This window comes from Grampus griseus (genome assembly GCF_964374135.1).
Source record: "Grampus griseus genome assembly, chromosome: 4".
Lineage (NCBI taxonomy): Eukaryota > Metazoa > Chordata > Mammalia > Artiodactyla > Delphinidae > Grampus > Grampus griseus.
Window position 1 is genome coordinate 8,927,365 of NC_138997.1, and position 21,121 is coordinate 8,948,485.

Below are 21,121 nucleotides of genomic sequence, written 5' to 3' on the forward strand. Positions count from 1 at the left end.
TTTCAAGTGGTCACATATATGTGTAACTGAAATCTTTAAAGGTAGAGGAAGAAAAAATACATATATATAGATGTATTTGAAGAAATAATGGTCATTTTCCCCAAAATTTGATGAAAACTTTAAACCCACAGATCCAAGAACTGCAAGCACAGGAAACATGAAAAATACATCAGTGCATATCATTATCAAATTGCTTAAAACTAGTAATAAAGAAAAATTGTAAAAGCAGCCAGAGAACACAGATAGCTTCATATAGGAGAACAAAGATAAAGATGTCAATAGATCCTTTTTTTTGTCAGAGACAATGCAAAATGCAAGCTAGAAGACTTTGGAGTAACATCTTTATAGTACTGAAAGAAAAAACTATTAACCTAGAATTCTTCACCCAGCCAAAATATCTCTCAGATGGAATCTTGTGCTGTGAAAAGTTGTCTGAGATATTTTTGAACCAGGAGAATGGTTCTGTGCTTCTTGGCCTGTCTAGGATGAACCACATTTGCAACACTGCCCTTCTTCCTTTAATACCCTCTCCCATTCTCCAAATTCTTGTCTGGTAAACATTGGTAAAAATATAACAATTGCTGTGTTTCTACTCTTCTAACTTTCAGAATCTGCCCTATTAACTTAGTCAGCAATACTGGAACTATGGAGGGTGCCTTCATAGAGTTTACATTCTTTTTTTAATTGAAGTATAGTTGATTTACAATGTGTTAGTTTCAGGTGTACAGCAAAGTGATTCAGATATAGATATTCTTTTTCAGATTCTTTTCCCTTATAGGTTATCATAAAACACTGAGTATAGTTCCCTGTGCTATACAATAGGTCCTTGTTGGTTATCTATTTTATATATAGTAGCGTGTATATGTTAATCCCATACTCCTCATTTGTCCCTACCCACCTCTTTCCCCTTTGGTAACCATAGTTTTGCTTTCTATGTCTGTGGGTCTATTTCTTTTTTGTAAATAAATTCACTTGTATCATTTTTTTTTTAGATTCCACATATAAGCAATATCATATGATATCTGTCTTTCTCTGTCTGGCTTACTTCACTCAGTATAATAATCTCTAGGTCCATCCATATTGCTGCAGATGACATTATTTCATTCTTTTTTATGGCTGAGTAAGAGTTTACATTCTTGTTGGGAGGGGGTCAACAACATACAAAATTATAAGTATATTGTATAGTATATGAGATGATAAAAATAGAGAAACAAAAACTATTAGGGCAGGGGAGGTGGGTGTTGCTATTTTAAATTAAATAATAAGATTTAATGTATTACATGGTGACTATAATCAATAACACTACTGTATCATTGAAATTTGCTGAGAGTAGAATTTAAAAGTTTTCACACACATAAAAGGTAAGTCTACGAGGTGATGGATGTGGTAACTTGATGGGGGAATCCTCTTGCAGAGAATAATTATATCAAATCATCAAGGTGTTCACGTTAAATATCTTACAATTTTATGTGTCAATTATACCTCAAATTAAAAATCACAAAAATAGATAAGTAAAATTGAATAATCAGTGAATGACTCAATGGTAGGACAAATAAGGAAGACCTGAAGGAGTAAGGAAGCAAGCTATGTGGTTACCTGGGGAAAAGTGTTCCTAGCAGAAGAAATAGCCTGTGCACAGTGCTGAGGTAAGAGCATCCAAGGAGGCCAGTGTGGTGCCCACAGGGAGGAGAGTTGTGGTCAGATGTGGTCAGGACTTAGCTGTATGGCCTCATCCACCATTCTATAAAGGCAATCAAGTGGTTCAGACAGTGACACAAATCCCTACAGTGGAATTCTTTGGTCTAAATCACCTTCTGCACGAGAAGTAAAGTAAATAAGCAAAACAAATGGCAATTTTAAAACTATCAGCATTTCTTTTTTATGCATTTCTAAGCAATTTTTCATTGCTTTTGCATTCAGTCCTCCTTTAAAAAATATATTTAGGAAAAAAGAAAATAATAAAATAAACTCCCACATGCCCTATACCCAAATGAAAGTATCAAGATTGTGACAAAATTCTGGTCATTATTCTTTTTTCCTTTATTGAAATATATTAAAGCAATTCCAGATCTAGTCATTGCATCCCTCTACTTTAATCAGTATCTCTAAAAATAAAGCCATACTCATAAGTACCTACAAAACCATTATCACATGTAACTATATCAGATTATTCCTGTTTATCGGATACCCAGCCCATAGCCAAATTTCTCTGATTTTTCAAAATGGGTTTTGCAATTGGCTTCTTTACACCAATACCCAAACTCAGTGGTACTTCTTTAATAGAAATGACCATTTTACTAGTCATATAGTTTTTCCTTGAATCTACTTATTTTAAAGTATTTTAATCTTCTTAAGCACTAAATCAGAGAATTGGGCAGTTAATTATAATCATAAGCATTTTACATTCTGCATCATCTGTAACTTTAAGTGTGGAGGCTCAAAACTAATGCACTGGTGTTATTTTTATTATTGTTACTACTAAGGCAACTAATTCGTTATACTATCACCTAAATCTCATATCTGCTGTGTTATTATTTTTTTTAAATCATAGAGTGCTTAGCTTACACACATAAAGCTTAGATACATTTAAATGTTACATGAAATAGCTAGAGAAAAGAAAATGGAAAAGGCAGACCGGGTGATAACAGCATAGAAAATGAAAATGATCCCAGCAGGGATAAATGGGGGCTCAGGGTTCTTTCAAATAAGCATTTATTCCACATATTACAATTAGAAATGGTAGGTTTTAGTTCCAGTATTATTGTGACACATTTACAAAGCAGCATTTGACTTAGGTCCCATGAAGACTTAGCAATAAAATCTGTGGGGATTTGTACAGAGCCTTCCCTTTTTCCTTCAAATATTTCCTGAAAGGTTACACATGTGTTTTTATAAAAATTAAACATTTCCATCCCTTTCTGGCTCAAAGTCAACGATAGTACTTTCTCTTTATGTATGTGTTGTTTTACCTTTCTCTATTAAACACTCTTCAAGAGCAAACCAGTTTGTGTAGAGAATGTTCAAAATTATTTGATGCTGATGACCCCATTTTTCAAATACCAGAAAAATATGATTTTGTGTCATTTTCCATTGCACATTACTGAACTTGAACTCAACCTTAATCATTTCCTCCTCCTCTTCCCACAATCATATGCTGACTGATGGTAAATTTATCCATGTCATTCAAGTTTGAGGGAGAGGGGATTTGAAAATTCTAAGATATTCAAGTCACCATATAAATTTTTCATAATATAAATTGATCTCTGACTGACATTGAATATTATAACATCAATTTCCTGCAACTAGAATTGTTTTTCCACCTTCGCAGGTACGCTTTGACTTGTAAAATATTGTACAGTCCTCCACTTTTACAGATAAACTTGGTACGTATGTTCCACATCAATTAATTTTTGGTGGTCTGATATGTTTTTTCTTTCCTATGATCCAGTGTAGTCCCTGGATTCTTTTCTATCAAAATTTCTATGAATTATTTAATAGAGAAAAATACTTGCTTTCAACTAACTTATGACTTTAATTTAAAAAATGAGTCGTTGTGTTCACTCAAGGATGTATCTCTCACATGGATGGTTTATTTCTCCCCCCTAGGCTGGAGATTTGGCTTAGAAATATACAAAGATAGAGATAAAATAGATATTATTATTGATAATAACTTTATCTAATATTTATTGAACATTTTCTAGATGGAAAGACTTTTGCTAAGTCCTAGGTTATTTCATTTATTCTTCACCACAATCTTATGAAGCAGGTACTCCCGGGATCTCTACTTTACAGATGAGGCAACTGAGGATGCCAAAGTGAGATTAACTTGGATGCCAGATACTTATACTGCTCCTGAAGACACAGACACCTCTATCTTTCAAGAAATTCAATGACTTAAATGAATAAAAAAATCTTCATTATATTCAATTCCAAGTTGAAATGTATATCTATCTGCGTGCTAACAGAATCATAGAATATCAAAGAGTGTCATACTGGGAGCTGAATATACAGTGATATAAACAGACAAAGTTTTTGCTCTCAGGGAGCTTGTATTTCAGTGGGTGGACAACCTGGCAATAAATAGGTATATCCTATAATATCAGAAAGTGATAGAGCAGTAAAAAATAAAAGCAGTAAATACATTTATATATGTCATTTGCATATGCAATGAATGTGTCATTTAAGGATGACCAGTTTTTTGAGCACTTGCATTACATTTTGATAATTTTCTACACTGAGTTTTGACCTTTCCCAAAATGGAAAATAGAAAACTTACTTTCTCAGCCACCTATCATCTAGGATGCGGGCAATATCTTGGATTCTGTAAAACAGATTCACTAACGTAAGATTTCAATATGGAATTGAACACCTTGAAGATATTTGTTTCATTCAGGACACTGAGTTTCTTGATAGATGTAGTAGTACACAGTCCAGGAGAACAGTACTGACCATTTCTGGTATTTATTTCCAAAAAATATTGATGTAAATGGGACCCCAGCATCATTGGTATGAGCTGCAGTGTTGGTGTAATGTGTGTTACTTAATATCTTATAACATTTATTTCTTCTTAAACTGCCTATAGTGAATTCTACTGTTTGCAACAAGGAACTATGGCTGATACACAGGGATAAATGTAATAGATTAGTCTTAAAAGGACCCTTAGAAAAGTTGATATATGTCAGAAAAGACATAAATGTAAGAGAGAAAAGCACACAGAGATGAAACCAGGAGAAACAGTAAGTAAAAGTCCTGAAATAGGATTAACTTGATGTGTTTTTGTAGCAGGAAGAATATCAATATGGCCAAGAGAAGTAAGCCAGATGGAGAATTACAGGCAATGAGATCGGGCAGACAGTCATGAGGAGCCTTGACGATTATGACAAAGAATTTGGACTTTATAGTGAATGTAATGGCCTTGACGATTATGACAAAGCATTTGGATTTTATAGTGAATGTAATAAGAAGTCAGTGTGTAGTTTTGAAAAGCAGTTTTATAATATGACTTACGTTTCAAAACTCCACTCTGACTGCTGTGCAGTACTTATAATAGAGAAGCCAGAGTAGAAGTGAGAAACACAGAGGTCTAGGAGAGGGAAGACTGTGACTTGGATACTAAGTTGGAAATAGTGGAGGTCATAGGAATAGGTTAGACTCTACAAATATGTTGAAAATAGAGGTATCACTTTTGTTTGTATATTGGATGTGCATCGTGAGAGAAAGCAATTGGGTGAATTATGGTTATTTACTGCGAGTGAAACAGCTAGAGATGTTTTGTTTTGTTAACATGGGGATAGAGAAATGAAAAGTTCAGTTTTGAAATTACCCATTAGACATCTAAATGAGGATTTCAAGTAGGCAATTTTCTATGGCTGTGGGGAATTCAGAGGGAAAATACTGAATTAGAGACAAATGTCAGAGTCAACTGGGCATAGGTGATATTAAAATTTTTTGGATATGAGATGACGTCTAAGTACTAAATGGGGAGAGGGAATGCAAGGGGACCATGTACTGTACTAAGCTAGGGGATGCTCTAACTTTAGATGTTGGGAGCATAGGAGGAGTAAGAAACAGACTGGGAAAGAGTGGCCAATGAGATGAGATGAAAATTCAGGACAGACTTATTTCCCACGTTCCAAGTGAAGAAAGCATTTCTAGAAAGATCGTGGCATCAACATGTGAAATGCTGCTGATCACTTGAATAAGAGGAAGCCTGAGAAGGGACCATTAGTATTTGGCCAAAAGAGGTCACCAAGAAGCCAGGTCAAGGCAAGCTTGAGAATATTTGATTCAACTGAAATGAGAAGCAATAAAAATCTTCCTCTTGGTAGGGGTGTGGGAAGACCAGGGGATAAATAAGTGGACATGTGGAGGAGAGTCCACTGGTTTTCTGAACAAAAGAACAGAGAATTGGGTTATTTTGAAAGCACAAAGTTTAGGAAGGATTTTCCTTCCTTTCTTTCTTTCTTATTTTCTTCTTTGCCATGTTTACATCGACAGACATCTATTAACGAAGAAATATATGATTCTGCCAACTTCAAAAATTTTTATTTTATTTATTTTACCTACCATTACCCAATGGCTCACTGAAACACAAATCAAATGGTATATATATTGAAAGTAATTTACCAAATCTTACCAAAATTACTCAGGTTGTTAAAAATGGTTTTAGAGTAGACAAACAATTTTAAAGGGCTGAATGTTACTTGAAAGAAATATTTCATTTCATTTTATCAAAAAAATGTTTTGCTTTATATCCTAAAAGGCTGCAGAATAAAGCATGGCCATAAATATTTCAGTTAAGAATATCTAAACTTTATTGCTAAAATAACACAGTATTTAGAAAATAATGTAGAAAAAAACAAAAGCCAAGAGAAAACCAGGAAATTGCGATATTCCCAAATTAATAATAAAGCAGTCTTCAAAGGCTTTTACTTTGGCCCTACTAGATAAATTTGGGAATATGCTAAGCGCTATAGGAGACACTCAGAAGTATGAGGCATGGTTCTACACATCAGACAACATACAGATAGAGTTGGGAAGATAAGGAGTATGAATAAGAAGATAATATTGCAAAGCAGTAAATAAGTGGGCAGTGTAGACAGTAAGTGCCACAAAGTTCAGGACAAAAACAACAAACAACAACAACAACAAAACAACTATGAGCTAGAATCACTGGTTAAGTCTTCTGTAAGGGCAGTAAATGAAAAGCATGTGTAGCATCTGGAAAGGCAAATAAAATGGGAAAGAACATTCCCAGAAAAGAGAAGAAAATTTTAGAGTAATTTGTTAACAAGTTAATTAAAAATATTCTCCTTGATTCCTATTGTGTTATATGTTTAAGAGCAGGAATACCAAAATAATGAAAAAAGAAAAGAAAAACAAACAAACAAACAAAAACAAGGGTTTCCCTGGTGGCGCAGTGGTTGAGAGTCCGCCTGCTGATGCAGGGGATGCAGGTTCGTGCCCCGGTCCGGGAAGATCCCACATGGGATCTTCCCATGGAGCGGCTGGGCCCGTGAGCCATGGCCGCTGAGCCTGCGCCTCCGGAGCCTGTGCTCTGCAACGGGAGAGGCCCGCGTACCACAAAAACAAAAAACAAAAAAACAAAAATAATGATGCTCACACCCAATAGAGTGACTATGATAAAAAAGACAGAAAATTACAGGTGTTGTTGAGGACGTGGAGAAAATGGAACCCTCCACACATTGCTGGCGGGAATGTAAAATATTGTAATCACTTTGAAAAAACACCTAGTATCTACTTAATGCACTGTGGTCTCCTAAATGAGAAGGAAATCCAAAAGGGAGGGGATATATGTATATGTATAGCTGATTCATTTTGCTGTGCAGTAGAAGCTAACACAACATTGTAAAACAACAATACTCCAATAAAAATTAATTTAAAAAAATCTAACAGTTACTCAAAAACATAGAGTTGCTTTATCACCCAGCAATTCTACTCTTAGGTGAATTGAGACAGATGTCTACACAAACTTATACACATATGTTCATAGCAGCATTATTTATTGTAGCCAAAAAAGAGAGATAACCCAAACCTCCATTAACTGATGAATGGATAAACAAAATGTAGTATATATACACAAGTAAATATTATTCAGCCTAAGAAAAGAATGAAGTACTGGTACATGCTACAGCAGGAGTGAACCTCGAAAACATTATGCTAAGTTTTCCAAAAGAAAGAAGAAGCCAAAGGTCACATATTGTATGAGTCCATTTATAGGAAATATACAGAACAGGCAAATCCACAGTGACAAAAAGTAGGTTAGTTTTTGCTAGGGGTTCAGGGGAGAATGGGGACTTACTGCCAGTGGGCTGGGGTTTCTTTATGGGATGATGAGAATGTTCTGGAAATAGATAACGGTGGTGGTTGTACAACCTTGTGACTATACTAAAACCCACTGAACTGTAGACTTCAAAAGTGTGAATTTTATAGCATGTGGATTATATCTTAATTTCTTAAGTGGGAGACATTACAAAGTCATAAAAAAAGATGAAGACATTCTGCATGTCTTTGTGTGTTTGGGAGTCACATAGGAGCAGAAGTTGATGCAGAAGATGGGGAGATACTGAATAGACTAGGCTGACTAAGGAGGAGACGTAAATAAAGTCGGTAAGATGGGTTATGCCAATCAATGCCAAGAATTAGAAAAGACTGAAACAGCCACGTCAACTTAGTACAGGTATGATATGTGAAGAAAGCATTATTATGTGCACCCCGTTTGAGAGGTAAGGAAACTGAGACAGAAGTACCTGAGTAGTTTGCCTAAGATACAGCAAATAAGTGATAGTCAGTTGACCTCAGATTTGACTGATTCCAGACTCAACACCCAGGACTATTCTTTCTTCCCTTGAATAATGACATTTTATCTTGATGACATTTCTGATATAAATAACTTTTAGAGTACCAAATTTTATTTTTTTTCCCATTACAAGATGAAAAATTAAATTTGAGTTATATTTTCTTAGTACACTAGTTTCTTAGGAGCCAGCTGACTTTCACCAAGTGCAGAGAGACATGTCAAGTTTTTAGCATGATTTATTCTTTTTGAAGCTGAATAATTCTAATAGAGGATTGTATAGAACACACCATTTTTCTTAGACTTTACCAAATATATCTAAGAAGGTATGAAATTATATCTATAATAGACACACAAGCAAAGAGGGAAATTGGGGCACTGGGAAGAGGATGCATATTTTTATAGTCCTAGTCAACGTCATTTAAACCAAAGCATAATATTTGATGTTTTTTTCTGTCTTCAACCATAAATTGTTAAGGTGCCATTCAAGAAAGTCTCATTATTAAGATATTTTTGCCTTCTTTTGTTCTTTTATCTTTTAGTCATAATCATAGTGAAAACTTGCCTTAAAAATAGTAACTTTTCCATAATTACTTATTTATTGATTGAGTCAACCTTCAAAATTATTTTCAAAGACAGTCTACAATGTTTGAAGCTCTGTGTCAGTTACTATGTTAGTTAGCATTTGAGTTGGATGCCCATCACTGGAAATTCTCATTAACTGTGAATTAAACTGGATAGAAGTTTACTTCTCTCTCTTACTCAGGAAGTCTGGATATGGTCAGCCTAGCATTGGAACGATAATCATGATGTCCGGGACCCAGGTGTGTCCATCCTAAAGTTTTGCCCTGCGTGAATTTTGATTTCTCATTATTTTCATGATAACAGGTGATTGTCAGATCTCCAGATAGTCCATCCAGCAGGAAGGAGGGAGAGGTAAAGAAAGATGCAAGTGCATTTCTTTCCTTTAAGATATTTTCTGGCAGTTAGGCACACAATTTCTGCTTACAACACACTGAACTTAGCCGCATGGCCGTGACTGACTGCAGGGAAAATGAGGATGTGTAGCCTTCATTCGGGGTGATACAGCTAAAAATAAGGTGTTCTATTACTATGGAAAAGAGGGAAATAAATATTTGCAGATGTTGCAGTTCAAGTTCCCTGGGAAGCATAATCTGAGATGAAGATTATTTCCAAGGGAGTTTATTAGAGAGTGTTCCTGGGATCAACACTTTACGGAAGGTTGGGAAAGGGAATGGCTGTGGATAGAGGGAGAAGCTGAGCTGCTCTTCAGTCCCAACCAAGACTTAAGCCAATCCCACTCAGAGTTGTCCATAGTTGGAGTGAGGGGGAGTGGTCGGTCTTTATATGTCAATTTTGGTCATTCGCTGCAGGCTGTTGCTGGGAAGTATGATATTGGGCAAGACAGTTCTCTTCAGCTGAGAACATTCCCAAAGAAGACTGACAGTTGAGGGCTGTCTTCCAGCAGCTGGGAGAAAATTCTCCATTCCTGAAAAGGGGCCTGGGTGGTACATCACAGCATCTACCATAGCAGACTGCTAGCAGTATCTGCGCTATGGAGGATAAAACAGGAAATACAAAACACATTTTGCCCTGGACAAATGAGGACCTTACCTTCCAGTTACACTCCAAAGAACTCTAACATAAGGTTGGAAGGATTAAGTGTTTAAAGAGAAATACAAATGAAGAGGGATGGGTTTTCAGAGGGTAATTTTAATCCACTCATTTACAATTCTTATTAAGCACCTACTATATGTTAGATACCATGCTAGGCAATATGATAAAACAAATGAAGGTGACGTGTGTTCCTTTGCCATCGCGGAATTTAGTGACTCATTTGGGAGAATGACTGAAGACAAGTAAATAAGTGAAATAACAGCTAATTGTGACATGTGGTAGAAAGGAAATAAACAGTAAATGAATGACTAATTGTGAAATATATATTGAAGGAGATGCTCATAGGAAAGAGGGAACTACATAAGCTGAGAATTAATTTTGAGAAGGAAGCAGCCTCTGGAAGAACAGGAAGACAGATTTCTAAGCAAGGGGTCTAAAAAAAAGTTCAGTGACAAAGTGACAAGTTTGAGAACTAAGAGAGCACCTGCTTGACTGGGACACAGTAGCAAAGAAGAGAGTGGTGTGAGATGAGATTGGAGTGGTAACAAGATCATTCAGTGCCTGAGAATCTGGGTGATATTCTAGGCACAACGGAAGACGACGATTTAACACCCATGAAAGCATACATGATATGATTAACACTGTACATAAGTTACCTCTGGCTACAGTAGAGAAAGTGATATTTAGGGATTAAAAAGATTTCAGAAAACTTGACATTACTTTTGAGAACTGCTTTCAACGATTATTTAATAAACACATAAATATGCCACACTCTAGAGATACAGTGATGAGATAAAAAGACAAAATCTCTTGCCTCATGAAGTTTAATTCTCCATAAAGAGATTCTCCTTTCTATCTCTATCACTCTATGCACAAACACGAATTTATAATAATGAATGGATGAAAAGTAATCTCTGAATAACTCCCATAGCTCTTCATTTATTTATTTTTGCTTTTTTAAAAATGTCATTCTTTTACCTTGTATTAGAGTTATTTGGGATACAAACACACACTCACTATCTCTCTATATACTAAATTATGTATATATCCTACATGCTGTATGTGTATATTATGTATATATGTGTATATATTATGTATATGCAGTATAGATATTATATATAGTATATATATACTACATAGATGTTATTTATAATATGCTTATGTTAAATTATGCATTAATATAGTTTTCATGTTTTTTAAATATTTGAGTAAAAATATTTTTACTAGAATAATTTATAGTGTAATCTTAATTTTGTCATGTCCAATACTGTATATCAAACCCACAGGATATTCTCTGTTGGATTCACAAACTTATGTTATGTTTTTATAAAAATAATTTCATATTTTAATTTTAATAAATTTATTTATTTATGCATTCTTTGGCCATGCCACGTGGCATATGGGATCTTAGGTCCCTGGCCAGTCCCCCCTGCAGTGGAAGTTTGGAGTCAACCACTGGACCACCAGGGAAGCTCCAACAATTATTATTTTAAATATCTTCCTCTTTTTCAATTTTATGTGAAAATACGTGTCTAATCAAGAATAATTTCTTATTTTAAAATATAAGTTCAAGTCAAATGTTAGTGTCAAGGCAAAAATATTTTCCTTTACCTATGACTAATTATTATTTAATTCATTCTATTTGTGATAGATACCTATAAAGCAATTCAGAAGTTTTCTAGATTGACTCTAAATAGGATAGGTTAGTGGAATGTAGAGCTAAATGCAGGGCTCTTTTAGATGTTGTATTTTCATAAAATCTGTGAATGAATTTTGGATTATTTCACATGAGAGATTTACGATACTTTGTTATGGTTCTACCTATTTCATAGTAGTCGGGTAGCTATTGGAATGCTTACATCATTAAAGAAAAAAGAACACGATTTGTTTTCTTTTCAAAAGGTATACACAATTTTTGGACATGAAGCATGCAAATACTTGAACTATAAATGGAATTTAAATTAAAAAAAGAACACTGTTCTAGTTGGTTTTTTTGTTTTCTGGTTTATTGCTAAATAGACTTTTTGTGTGTGTGTCTCAAAAGCAGAACACTGAAAACTCACTGGAATTTAGGTACACTTCCATCCATATGCCTTTAAACTTTCAAAAGTGTTTTAGACAGAGACCTACATGTGCTATAATCTGTAGACTTTTTCAACAGTAAAGCTCTTGGTTGGTGAAGCTCTCAGCTGATCAGAGAGAGAAAAATCTTCAAGGGATCAAAATATACATGGGAATGAACTCAAACTTATGTCAAAGCTTCGAGCTACAGAAGGGAACTACACATTATTTACTGATCAGCAATCATGTGCACGATTGGGCCTGAGAAATTCAAAAGACAACAAAGCACAGGGCCCTTCCCACAAGCTTGCAGAGGAAAATCTATTTACTCAACAGAAGAAATGCTACAAATGCTGAAACAGAGGCAGAAGCTAAGTGTAAAGATTTTCAGGTGACTGAAACTTCTCCACACTCTAGAAAAATTCTGTCAGAGATGCAGACTCCCAAGAACTCATTTTCCATCCAGTCTCTGGAGCTGCGTGAGAAACCATAGAATGCCTTAGCAAAGAATTAAAGCAGATTTTATCAGTGAGGTGTGGCTGACTGCGAAATGCTCTCAGTAATGCAACCCAGGTCTGCAGTAATGGTGCTAACAGAAAGCTAGAGCAGGTTACCCTAGCTTCCACCATTTTTTTTTTCTTGTTTCCAAATCTGGTAGAACTAAGTCTAAATCTTAATAAATAAGATTTATACATTATGTCTGTTTTCAATATTGGCTTAAATATTATTAACAAAATATAATGCCATAAAGATTTTTGAGAAAACCCTCTTAGCCTTGCATTAGTAAGAACACTTTCATCGCAGTGGCTAAACCTCCAGGTTGGATAACACTTTTTAGTAAGAGCCTTTGGCTCACATCAACACTGAAAGGACAGGAGGCAGGCTGGGGGTCAGTGCCCTCAGGCACCTTAGTTGCTCCCTCTCTGGGCTTCTGTTGCTAGGCGCTCACAGAAAGAATAATGGCAGGGCTATTGTAAGGGCGTTTTTCCCCTTGCCCTGCTTAAGCTGCTGTTTCTCTGGTTCTGAAAATAAGTGACTATTTGGAAGCAGCCTACAAAGAGGCCAACAGAGGTTTCCACATGCTTCCATCTAGTTTATATATCCCTGGGCAAAGAATTTTAAGGTAAGAGCTACCAAGGATTTTTTCTCAATTAACATTCTGCTTGAAAGAATTTTTTTTTAAACAGAAGTTTGCTACTGTTGCCTCTAATGAGATTACAGGTCTATTTTAAGTATTAATAGTGTTAGTATTTGTGGAACATATAATAAATTTATTTTTAAAGCATTAATTTTCCTTTAAAATATGTGGCATTTATCATAATCCAGTAGGAGCTTGTGTAGAGAAAAACTTTTTGGCAGAACTTAGCAATATATATGAAAACAACCTGAAAAATAGCATTTATGTTGAAAAGTGTTATCATGTTATTATTGCTTATGGCACAAGTATTTAGCTATTTCTTTAACGGATAGACTAAATCAACTCCTAAATCAAAAGACTTTGTACTGTGAAACTGTTACTCTTTCGGACAATAGAATGTTGCGGCTTTAATTTTACAGATATTTTGATTGCTCTGGATGTAGAAACCTTGGAGAAGGACGTTTGGTGCATTTGCAAATTTGACTGCTTTCTTTTGTTTTGAAACCAAGCTCTGTGTTAACTATTTAAACCAGTTCTCTAATATAACAGAAATTGACCTCTGTGTGTCGACAAAAACTAAGACTCTAACTTAATACATGAGATCAGGGTAACCTGGAAAGAGGGCAAAGCCTCAGAGTTAAAGGACCTGGCTTCAAATGGCGGTTCTGTCACTTTTCAGCTGCCATGCCTTGGGCGGTTACTTGACTTCTTGGTAAAATAGGGATTATGAGTCACATATCAGGGGTTGTGAGAGAAATAAAACAACACAGTTTATGTGCCACTTAAGATAATGCTTGGCACAGAGTCAGTGTGTACTAAGCTAACACTTATTATAATTATCAGAAGTTAAATCAGCGTTAATCTTTCTATTGGCATAAGAAGGAAAAACAAAATTTATGTGTCCGACAAAAATTTATAAAACAGATGAACCACACAGAAGGCTTTCTGGTGCTTTGAGCAAGAATAATCCTTCCTTGAAGATCAAAGGAATTCACGAATAGGTGGGTCGAAGCTCTTACTTTGTCAAGAGTAGAGAGAATATAATGGAAATTAAGCATAGGGTTGATAAAATATAGCTCTGGTTTCTTGATATAGTAACATCCCAACTTTGACCAGTATATTACTTTACATTGTATAAAAAGTCTCATGTGCACTGACCCATGTAATCATCGGAAGGAGAATACAGATGAGATAACTGAAGCTTAGCAGGATCGAGGGACATGTCTAAGATCATACCAGTAGTCCATGACAGAGCAAGGATGAGAAAGAAGGTCTCAGGTTCAAACCTGAGATAATTTGCCATGCTGCCTTCTTTCTGCACTGCACTGCCTATGGTTCTAAAAGAAATAGTTAAAGAATTTGGAGAGAAGGGGTCGATGAAAATATGAGAAAAACTATGTGCTTTGTTAGGGTAGATGTTTTTGGAAGAGAGGTTTATCTACTGGGATTTAGGAGCAGAAGTACTGATAAACTTAAGGGAAAGTCATTTCTTGACTGCTTCAATGCAAATCCAGAGAGTCCCTTTGCCTATAGTCATAGGAATGTAGATTTATTTTTGATGTATTTGTGGGGAGGAAGGTGATCTCCATGTCTTACTCCTCCGCCATCTTGAATCACATTTCTGTAGAATGACCATAATTCTTTAATTCCTCTAAGATGGGAGGATATTATTGGCTTCTTATTTTTCTATTTTAAGTGAGTTTTGTCACGGTAAGAAACAACAACAACAACAACAAAACTGCTGGATTGCTAGTCAGCTACTTATTTTATATATATATAAAATAAATGACATATATATATATCATGGTTAGTTAGTTGGAAACAGCACTTAAAATTTTTTCCAGTTTAATAAAATTAGAACAAATCTTCTAAGCTCTAAATTTTACTAAGATGGTTGTAAGAGAATGTGTATGAAGACAAAATTAGGTATAGAAGGATTACTGACTCCATTTTACAAACCCTGGATTTTAGTCCTGATTCTAACAGCAAAATTTTCTCAGTGTCCTACTGTATTTTTTCTTTCATGTTCTAGGCATACTAAATTTTTGGTAAATATCAATTCAGTTGAAGTTGACTTTTACCCTGAAGATCATCTCTGCTCTACAGATGAATGTAAATATTAGATTTGTTGTATTTGATAAAGGAAAGATTGTACACTTAATATAAGAAAGTTCAACACACTGCTAAGACGGGGCAAATGTTCTTGATTTCAAGCTTATTAAATTCTTTTTCTTGCACTTAAAAAAATTAATGTGTAAATTACATACACTTAAATTCACAGCTCTTAAGTGATTTGACAATTGTGCATAATCATTACTCACAACCCAAAGCAAAATGTAAAATATTTACATCATCTAAGAAAGATCTTTCATGTCCTTTTCCAATAAATCCTCCTACCCCCAGAAAAAACTACTGTTTGATTTCTACCACCATAAATTAGTGCTTCCTATTCTTGGATATCAATATAGATAGAACTGTGTTCTCTACTATATTTTCTATCTCAGATCTCTCATTCAACATATTGATTTTGAGATTCATCCATGTTACTGCACATATCAGTACTTCATTCTTTTTTTGTTGCATAGTAATGTTCCACTGTATGAACATTCCAGTCTTCATTTATATCTTCTTCTCTTGATGGACATTTGGGTTGTTTCCAGTTTGGGGCTACTAATATGAATAAGGCTGCTCTGAATACTCTTGTAAAGATCTTTCTGTTTTTATTTCTCTCAGGTAAATATCTCAATGTAAAATTCCTCTATCAAGGGTGAGATATATATTTAAACTTTATAATTGTCTCACAGTTCTCCAAAATGGTAGTACCATTTCACACTTCTACTGGAAATATATGAGAGTTCTGATTGCTTTACCCCCTTCCAACATTGGGTGTTGTCTTTTTAAATTTCAGTTCTTCTAATGGTAGAATGGTATCTCATTATAGTTTTGTTTTACTTCGCTCTGATAACAAAAAATGCTGGGTACCTTTGCATGTGTATATTAGCTATTTGTGTATCTTTTTTGTTATGTGTCTGTTCCAGGCTTTTGCCAACTTATTAATTGGATTATTTGTCTTTTTATTATTTACTTACAGGAATTCATTTTACATTCTGGATAGCTAATTTGTTCAAATACCTGAATTTCTACCATTTTTCTCCATTTTTCTACCATTTTTTTTGCCATGGGGTCATGATATAATAGCCTTTTACATAGTGTTCTTATTTAGTTATTTTTGTTTTCATGTCTGTGAAGGACATTAGTCTGTGCTTTTGTTTTTATTGAAGTATTTGGTTTTGTAATATTTTGTACTAGTGTTTTTCTGACCTCATGAATTGAGTTGGAATATATTACTTCATTTTTTTAAAGAGCTCATGAAGACATGATATTTCTTCTTTAAATGTTTGATAGAACCTACTAGTGAAACCATCTGGGCCTGGAGTTTTCTTTATTGGAAAGTTTATTATGAATGGAGATTTTTAGATTTTTTTTATGATTCTATCAATTTTAGTAAGTTTTTTAAAAAAATAATATATCTTTTTCATTTAAATTGTCAAACATATTGGCATGTGGGTCTTCTGGAGAAAAATCCTTTTAGGTTTTGCCTATTGTAGATATCTTTATTTCTCCTTTACTTTTATGGATATTTTTACTAGATAGATATAAAATTCTAAATTAACTGGTTTTTTTCCTTTGAGTACTTTAAAGATGTCATTCCACTGTCTTCTCTCATTCATTGTATTTAATGAAAAGTCAACCATAATTGCTGTACCCTTTATGTAATTGTGACTTTTTAGAAAAATTATTGAGTGCTTTCAAAATGTTCTTTGGTATTTCAGGATTTTACCTACAGTATGTCCAGGCACAATTTCCTTCTCAGGGTTTTCTGAACTTCTTTAGTGTTTGGGTTAATGTGTTTCACCTATTTTGGAAAATTCTTATCTATTATCTTTTAAAATTTTATCTTTTTTCCTAATCTCTTTCTTTTCTTTTCTTGTCTTTATTCCTATTACATCTATGTTATACCATATGAAAACGTTCCACAGATCTCAGGCACTGTTCCTTTCGTCTACACCTTTATCTTTTTTGTGTTTCAGTTTCGACAATTTATTTTTGACTTGTCTTCAAATTAGCCAGTTGTTTTCTCTGATATTTCCACAGTGCTATTAAGCTTACCAAATTAATTCTTTATTTCTGATATCATATTTTTTGTTTCTAGCATTTCCATTTTCTTTACAGTTTTTGTCTCTGCTCAAATTCCCTTTCAGACATGCTTCCCTCATTCTAGCCAAGTTAGGTTAAATTCTCTGTCAATACATCTAATATCTGAGCCTTCTCTGGGTTTTTTTCTACTGATGTTTTCTTTCTCGACTACGGGTCACATTTTCTCGTGTCTTCATTTGTCTCATAATTTTTGAGAGGCATTATGTGTAAAAGAACTGTAGTAAATAATATTTACCTCAGAGAAGGGCATACCTTTTCTCCTGTCAGGCCTCTAGCATGGAGGCTGATTCACACCAATTTGTAGTGAGCTCGGTTTCATCTAAACCAAGTTGTTGCATCTTTTATTAGTTTTAACTCACTATAGTTTTTAAATACTTTGAGGGTGTGATCAGTATTTTCCTTTCAACTAAGCTTAAGATCTGAGCAGAAACAAAGCTCCAGAGAGTTCTTTATTCTTTGCAATACAGAAAAAAGCTCTCTGAACTTTGTGTGTTATAAGACCTAAAATTAAGGTTTACTATCATATGCTGCCTTGACATGTGAAACCCCGAGGGCTTCATATGGCCTAACCACAAGTTCCCTTCCCCACTCTGCTCCAGCGGATAAGGTCCCCTGGCCAAATAATTCTTATCAAGGGGACCAGACACAGTTCCTGCTTGTCCCTGAGTAGTGGATTTCAGTTCTCTGCCAGCCTGTAGAATTACTCAAACAAGCCAATTGCATCCGCCAGTGAGAGCCGGGGCGGGGGGCAACCTATACTCTTAATATTACACAGCCTGCCTCTCACAGCTCCTGGTTGTTTGCTCTGTTCTCAAGTGCAACCCCTGTGCCGCTCTGCATGGTGTGTGGTATCTTCCTTCCCAGCTCTGTGAGTATATATTCATCCAGTATCGGGTGTCATGTGTTCAGCCACCCCCATAACCTTAGGGTGGGAATTCCTTCCTCACCAGTGAAGAGGAGATGATTAAAACACTGTGGGAGATCTCCTACTTTACAGTAAAAAATCTATTTTTTTCATCTCTGATGAGTTATCTTTCTTCCCCAGAACCACCCCCTGGATTTCTACACTATGGAAGATATTTCTCCGACTTTTTGCCTTATCACCTACCTTTGGGGGACCATCGAAGTGTGCTCAGTGAAGACCTGGCATGCCTCAAAGTTATTTTTTTTCTATTCTCTTGCCCTTTACCCAGCCTACCCAGAGGGTTATGGCAGTGACTTAGTGGAGACTAAGTTCTCCTCTGTTAGCCTTCTCTTGTCACTACCCCAGGGAAGGGATGGGGGCTGAGGCTGCTTCTACAAACCTTGTGAGTGTGGAAGCCTAAGCTCTCCATTCAGGCTCTGCAGGCAGGGACGGGGCAGCACCACAGTTCTTTCTGTGGTATTTTGTGCTAGTAGAGCAGTTATTGTCTAATAAGATTTCTGTCTTTCTAGGTTGACCGCTTTCTGGTCCTTTGGCTTTTCTTGGGTTTTTTATTGTTCGTGCCATTGGTGTTTCTAGTTTGCCAAATTCTCCAGTACTCAGTCTGGGAGGTATGAGGCAAAAAGAAAATCCAGAGAACCCAATGCTGTGTTGTTCCTTGGGTCTCCTAGCCAATCTGCCTTCTTTTCTTCACCTCAGAGTCTTATGTTTGTTTTACATATAGTGTCCAGGATTTTTAGATGTACTTAGCAGGAGGAATAGGGAAAAGTATGTCTATTCCATAGGTCCAGAAGCAGAAGTCACTAATGATAATCACTCAATGACCAGACATAACTTTCATGAAGGTAAATAAAATGTTATTTCTAAAATGTGCAAAAGAAATTAGGCTTAAAGACTTTTTAAATTAACTTTATCAAGTGCATTGCTCTACTTAAATTGGAAATATAAAATAAGCAATAGTATAGTTTTGCATCCTACCAATATAAACATTTGCTTATGAAGGATATTTGGTCATCTTTTATCAATGTGTTCTTAATGTTCCTAATTATAGCGTTAAAATTTTTATGTTAGTACAAAATATGTTGTGTTTTTTCCTGACAAACTAATACATTTCTTTCATTTAATATTAAGAATTATATGACTCATTATACTTCCATATTCCTTTTTCTACCAGCCTACTTAGACCTAAATTTTACTCTTAATTTCAGTTTGTTGCACACCTGAGATTTTTCTGGCCTAACTACTTTGTTATTACCCTTTCTTATACAGCTCTTATACTTTGCTCTATAGTCCTCTTGTGTCTGCAATGGTTTCAAAATAAACTGTTTCAAATATACTTTGAAAACAGATGAGGTAGAAAAAATGGGCTTTCTGAGTTTTACTTAGGAAGGACTTGCAAGAGGTAATCTGATTGAAAGGGTATTCTAGGAGACCTTTTGAAGCTGTATTCATAAAGGGAGTACTTGTGTTTATTTACATTGCTTTTTTTTTTTTCTTTTGTGTGGCTATGAGTTGGGGAAATAGATCCTCCTCTCTAACCCCTGACAGGTGCTACTACAGATATATAGAACTACATTCATAGTTTTATCCATTCATGTGTTTGATAAATATTTATTGAATGCCTACCAAACACTGTTCTAGATGCCGGGGATGTAGCAGTCTTATACTGTTCTGGAGGTTCCAATCTAGCAAATGAAAGGAGCATATTATCTGTGCTGTCAAGGATAAGGCAATGTCATCACTTACAATACTGCACAGGAATTGAAAAAGGCACCCAACCAAAGAGAATAAAAAGTAAAGATTAGACTAAAAGCAAACTTATAAACACAACACTTCCCCTCTAATTCCATAAATTTGAACAAATAGAAATCATAATGTTACTAGCATTATCTCACTATATGTTTTAGCTGTGAAATAAAAGCTAAATATTGAGTTAAAAACAATAGAGAAAATGAATTTAAGATAATTTGAAAATTATTTTCTCTAGATTTTTGTAAACTTAGATGTTTATTATTTCTTTTGGGGGCATATTTTCAGATGGTGGAAAGAACCAGAATTGGACATACATATCTATCGATTACCAGTGTGTTACCCTAGGAAGTTACTTAACTTCTTTGAGCCTGATTTTCCCTCAGTAAAATGAGAGTTGGATACTTACTTGGCATGATTAGGAGAATTAACTAATATGCCAAATTTAACTTATTTAGCACGTTGCTGAGCTCATCAAAATCACATGTAAATCTGTTTCAGTCCTTCCCCCAGCCCTATTACCGTATGGTTATAACCCCCTTGGGTCCACATATAAATGTAACATGTTTTTAATACTTTCAACCAACATAAAATCGAAAAAAGCTTAGAGCACTGTTTTCTGCAATTATCTTCTGACAGTGACAGTTTATGGAGAAGGGGTGTAGTGAAGTATTATTTTAAAAGTTTCATACTATTTTAAGAAAATAATAATTTCTCATGTAAGAAAGAAAGAAGCTGCTAAGTCCTAATAATCTAGTGGAAGTTATTCCTTACTCCTAATATTTTACAAAGGATAATAACTCTTGCAGCCATAAAAATGGCTTTAAATAATACGTGGCACCATCTACAAACCAGGAAATACTTAATCTAAGATTCTCTTTTAACTCATTTGTACTTTTGTTTCAACTTCATAACATTTTTGTTTTTTCTTATGATTAGAAGACTAAAATAATAATGTATAATAAATTAAATAATAATACATTAGAGGGCTTCCCTGGTGGCGCAGTGGTTAAGAATCCACCTGCCAATGCAGGGGACACAGGTTCGAGCCCTGGTCTGGGAAGATCCCACATGCCGT